General features: G+C 44.7%; 1 long non-coding RNA gene across 1 annotated transcript; it reads right to left on the bottom strand.

Moving 5' to 3' along the window:
* Window positions 1-1431: 1431 nt before the first annotated feature.
* Window positions 1432-2198, bottom strand: LOC115566129 (uncharacterized). The gene is made up of 2 exons (XR_003980950.1): window positions 2024-2198; window positions 1432-1776 (listed from the first exon to the last, which is right to left on the bottom strand). It is a non-coding gene; the product is annotated as an uncharacterized LOC115566129 (long non-coding RNA).
* Window positions 2199-6014: the final 3816 nt, after the last annotated feature.

The raw sequence follows: 6014 nt of genomic DNA on the forward strand, positions 1-6014 counted from the left end.
AGCCTGTCAAAGGCTTTTTTGGCGTCTACAGACAGCACAGCACAAGGTGAGGATATGTTAGCACCGGCATTGACAATGTGTCAATGTGTCTTCTTCTTCCTCTTCTTCGTCTTCTTCTTCTTCTTCTTCTTCTTTTGAGTTTCCGGCAGGCAAAGTATGGCTCACTGCTGCCTCCCCTGGTTGGTTAAAATGAAAAGGCCAACTACGTGAGGCGTTCATGTACGCGAACTGGTGTGCGCGCTGCAGATCAACTTCCGGCTGCGAAGCATCAGATTCTGCGAGCGCACGTACGTGTGAACGCCTAACAACATTTGTCAAACAGTGACAGACAGACGTGCACACGCTGCTTCATACGTACGCAGCTTTTTGTTACGCGTGAAATACAATATGCACATAACAACGCACGCACGCACAACAAAATAATCATGCGTGCGTGCGTGCGTTGCTGCGTGTCTCTCTAATTGTATTGACATCGATTTACCGCCATACACACGTAACAAGAAGCTGCGTACGTATGAAGCAGCGTGTGCACATCTGTCTGTCACTACCTATGTATACCTATAAATTGATTGTGTATCCATCTCTTATAGCCATAGACGGATTATCATGACCACGGGCCTACACACACAAACTGTGCGCACGCAAAGGCGCTGTAAGGCAAGGGCGCAAAGGCTGTTACATAATTACATTGAATGTAATAATGTCCGCAAACGTAATAAACCTCAAACACCTACTAATAATACTGACCGTGCGTGCAAAATCCAACTGCTGACCCTCCGCTCCACTGTCACACAACGGATCCCCCGTCCGCGCTCCCTCTCTCTTGCCCGAAAAATAATTTCCATGAAGAAAACATCGCCTGACATTTAAATTTAAATTCCCATTGACAATACAAATCTCAGGAAATCTGGATGTATTGCTCATTTGTACACACAACACACAGTCTACAGGCAAGAATAAAGAATCTAAAGGTTTATTAATTCAATAAATTTCAAATTTGCTTTATTGCCATGAATGCCACAACAATATTGCTAAAGCAATAAAGAACTAACGAAAAGAATACCTAGCACAGTACCGTTATACTTACTGTGTGTTTGTGAAATAACAATAATAATAATAATAATAACTTTGAACATTATCACATTTAAGTTATCAATCTGTGATGTAAATAACAAAATGTAAACATTACAGACTTCTAACCATTTTTCTAAAAGTGTCTGTATTTTAATTGAGAATATTTTTTATATGAATTACAGAAAAGGAAAAGAAAATATGATTTGTTTTACCTATTTCAGCCATAAGCGGTCATATTGACCACACATCATTTTGCGGGATTTCATTCATTGTCTCTCTTGTCTCTGACTTGGCTCTCATCTACGCTGACGTATATGACATGTGTTTCAATAACCAAGAAAGTGCTTGGAGACCGTAAAGGGCATTTAAAACAGTATTTATTCACAGAAATTATAGAATGGGGTCTGGGGGGAAGGGGTCCGTTATTGTGGTGACTTGGTAACACCGATTCTCCACGACCACCGCTGTCTTCCACTTGCACACTGTCCTCTGCCGGGCGCAGACTCGGGAGCTGTGGGGGAAACGAGATGGCAGTCACTGCACTTTTAAACCCAATACATGCACACCACTTCATTTACGTCCTAAGATCGTTGCTCACATGATGGGGCAGAGTGTCAACTGTTCACCGTCACCTCGGGCCAACATCACTCTCGTCATTGGCACCACTGCTGTCACACCGTCCTTGGGCGCCGGCCTCTTCCGCTGTCATGTGGGGAGGGGGGGAGGACTTCAGTCACTGTACTTTTATACACATTCGCAATAACTTTCCACGACCAGGGATCACTACTCGCACAATGGAGGCAGAGTAGGGATGTAACGTATCGGTAATACCACGATATCGTGATAACAAAAGTGTCTCAATATTATTGTGAACATGTATGGTATGAAATGACGGCAAATACTGTAGATTTTGATCTCATTACATCTCTAGGGCAGAGTATAAACTCACATTTCAATTAGTCCGACAGTCAATGCCCGTCTACTGGCGACAGCTGTTGTTCTCTTTCTCCTGCTCCTTTCCCCGTGGATCTCACACTCCTCTTCCTCTGTCTGCTCACTGCAGGTGTAACTGGGTCGGTCTGCAGGCCCCGCCCACTCTGCTGTGTTCGGGTGTAGAATCAGACACTGGCAACTCTTGTCAAACCCTGGTTTAGCCCTGTATTAACAATACACCTGACATGAAAAAGGACAAGCTTAGTGTAGGTCTATAAAATGGTGAAAACCAGACACAACGTTACAGGCAACACTATTTTTTTAAGCTCTCAAAACTCAGTTCTACAGGTGCTTTTCACCAGTGTGACATGTGTCTGAGTGGATCTGTTGTTAAGCTATAATGTTAAAAGTTCACAATCATGATTTGAGTTCAAAGATCACATAGATACTGCTTACCTGATTCAGAATTGATGTGCAGTCTGATAGCTAGTCTTCCCACAATGTCATGATCCCCCGGTGGGTTTAACTGGTGACTGTGTTATCTGGTGGCCTTCTCTCGTTGTAAGACATGTTACAAATGTGTTGTGGAGATTTATTCTAAGGACTGTATGGTAAACTGGACTGAATCACTTATGGCCGCTGGGTTACAATTAGTTCCTTTTAGTCCTTTTAGTTTTAGTTCCTTTTAGTTTCTCAATTGCTGATTAGGAATGGTTGATGTGTGAGTGTGACAGATGAGTATGTGTGTGTGGAAGGTATATGAAAGTTGTGTGGTTCTGTAACAGAGAATAAAAAGCAGTTATCAGAACAGCAGGTACATGGTTAACTATACAGTACCAGGAATGGTAAACAACCAATAGAAATAAGAATGAATCATTCAGCTTAATTAACAACAGCCAATATACAACAATAATACAAGCACATGTAGGAGAGTTCTTACTATTAGCAACTAATAAGCATTAACGAGCTAACTGATTAGCAGCACTAACAATATAAATTTTCCACCTGCTGCATCAACCCACTCTGCGGAGGCTCTTTTCGACAGCAGGGGGCGCAGTTCTGGTGCTTAATACCTTATTATCTTGCCTAAGGCACAGAATGAGTTTTATGAACCCTATTAAAAGGTTGAGTCTTGAGTTTTTTGCCCAAAATAAACGCTAGACTTTTAAAAATGAAACCCGTCTTAATCATCACCTGGCTTCTAGTCCTGTGTGGTGGTGGCTTTGTGTAGCCCTCCCGTTAGCCCCACTAGCTGTCTCTGATGCTGCTGAGTGCTAGGCATGGATCTATTATAACAATACATCCATGGTGCTCGCACGTCTCTCTCTCTCAGCAGCAGCAGTCAGGACGGCAAAGAAAAAGAAATATAGCCTGAGTGAAGCGCTGGAGCCGCGGGCCGATTCCTGTCACTGACAACTAAAGCCTAGACTGTAGAGTGTTGTGGTGGTGAGCTAACCACCAGGCCAGGTTAGGAGACAGCTGGAGAGACTCCACCAGCAGAAGGCTGCAGGCCCTGACGGTATCAGCCCCAGGATCCTGAAGACATGCGCCAGCCAGCTGTCTCCTGTCCTACAACACCTCTACAACCCGAGCCTGGGTCAGGAGAGAATACCGGTGCTTTGGAAGACTTCCTGCCTGGTTCCTGTTCCAAAGAAGTCAACACCATCAGACCTCAATGACTATCGACCAGTGGCCCTCACATCTTACGTCATGAAGGTGCTGGAGAGACTGGTTTTGGCCAACCTGAGGCCGCAGGTGAGAGCCCTGCTAGACCCTCTGCAATTTGCTTACCAGCCCCACTTGGGAGTTGATGACGCTGTCATCTACCTGCAGCAACGAGCCCATTCGCACCTGGATGGTGGAGGAGGCACTGTGAGAATCACATTCTTTGATTTCTCTAGTGCTTTTAACACCATTCAGCCACTGCAACTGGGGGAGAAGCTGCGGGTGATGGGTGTAGACGACACAATGATCTCCTGGATTACTGACTACCTGACAGGCAGGCCACAGTATGTCCGTATGGGCAGTGTTCTGTCTGATGCGGTGGTTAGTGATACAGGAGCTCCACAGGGGACTGTACTGTCTCCTTTCCTGTTCACCTTATACACCACTGACTTTCAGTACAACACCGGGTCGTGTCACCTGCAAAAGTTTTCTGACGACTCGGCTGTTGTTGGGTGTATAAGTGAGGGACAGGAGGAGGAGTACAGGGCACTGGTAGACAACTTTGTGGAGTGGACTGCTTTCCAACCTCTGTGCATTCTGGGAAGGGATGTGGAGGCGGTGGAGGATTACAAGTACCTGGGTGTTACCATCAACCACAGACTGGACTGGAGATCTAACACTGAAGCTGTTTACAAGGAGGGGATGAGCAGACTTTACTTCCTGAGGAAGCTTAGATCCTTCAACGTGTGCAGCAAGATGTTGGAGATCTTTTATCAGTCTGTGGTGGCCAGTGTACTTTTCTTTGCTGTGGTTTGTTGGGGAAGCAGCATTGGAGCCAGCGACACCAACAGACTCAACAAACTGATCAGGAGGGCTGGCTCTGTGATTGGCTGCAAACAGGACACTCTGGAGGCTGTGGTGGAGAGGAGGACACTGAAAAAACTGTTATCCGTCATGGATAATCCTCTCCACCCTCTCCAACTCACACTGGTCAGACAGCGGAGCACCTTGTCCGGAAGGCTGCTTCAGCTTCGCTGTCGTAGCAATAGATACAGGAAATCTTTCCTGCCACAATCCATCACTTTATATAATAACTCTCTCACCTCTGCCTGACTGAGAACTCTGGTCTCTCTGCTGTTTTGTTGTATATATTATTATTGTTATAGTATATTTTGCATATTTTGTTTTGTTATGTATATTATTATTGTTTATTGTTTATAGCACACTGTGCACTGTATATATAAATTTATATTGGATTCTATTTATGTTATGTACAAAGTGTTTTATTTGCTGACCCACTACTGCTGTAACAAAATAATTTCCCAGTCTGGGATCATTAAAGTAATTCTATCTATCTATCTATCTATGTATCTAACTCGATGCTAACTTTGGCTAGCGGTAGGGGTTAGCATCCGCCGCTAACACCGTCTTTCCAGCTGACCACAACGGCAACATAACACCGGAGGCTCCCGCTGTTGGTGACGGAGGCACCAGCACTTCTCTCGGACTGTATTTCCATACCTTTGTGGTCCTGGTAACTGCTGCTGTCAGGGGCAGGAGGCTAACGTTACACAGTTGAGCCCGACAGGAGGGGCCCAGTTTCAATGTTTTGTTTACAAACTGTAACAAGCAATACTCCAGACTCTACTTTTAAACTTACACAACACAAATGACCTATGTATTTATACGTAAATATTATCCCAGTCACCTTTCTCATCCTCCGTCTTCTTCTTCTTCTTCTTCTTGTTTAAATTAAAAAAAAAAAATCTTCTTCTTCTTCTTTTTTTGAATTTCCGGCAGGCAAAGTATGGCTTACTGTTGCCTCCCCTGGTTGATTATTACTGCGCGCTGCAGATCAACTTCCGGCTGCGAAGCATCAGAGCCGGCGACCGCACGTACGTGTGAACGCCTAACAACATTTGTCAAACAGTGACAGACAGACGTGCACACGCTGCTTCATACATACGCAGCTTTTTGTTATGCGTGAAATACAATCTGCACGTAACAACGCACGCACGCATAACAAAATAATCATGCGTGCGTGCGTGCGCTGCTGCGTGTCTCTCTAATTGTTTTGACATCGATTTAACGCCATAGTGCGTATGTGCATGCGTGTGTGTGCGTGTGTGTGTGTGCATGTGTGGGTGGGTGGGTGTGTTGGGTGTGTGATTGCCCTGCACTGCCCATTTCATACTGGGTGTGATCTTAAATGGACATTCCTCAACAACAATGTAGCTTAGAATCATTTCAATTAGCTTACTTAAGATTTCATTTTTGTCTAACCTGTGCTTATGCCTTGAGCAACAGGAGTCGGACATGCTCATGCTCTATGAAGTCCATCA

The sequence above is a fragment of the Sparus aurata genome, chromosome 16 (assembly GCF_900880675.1).
Source record: "Sparus aurata chromosome 16, fSpaAur1.1, whole genome shotgun sequence".
Classification (NCBI taxonomy): Eukaryota; Metazoa; Chordata; class Actinopteri; order Spariformes; family Sparidae; genus Sparus; species Sparus aurata.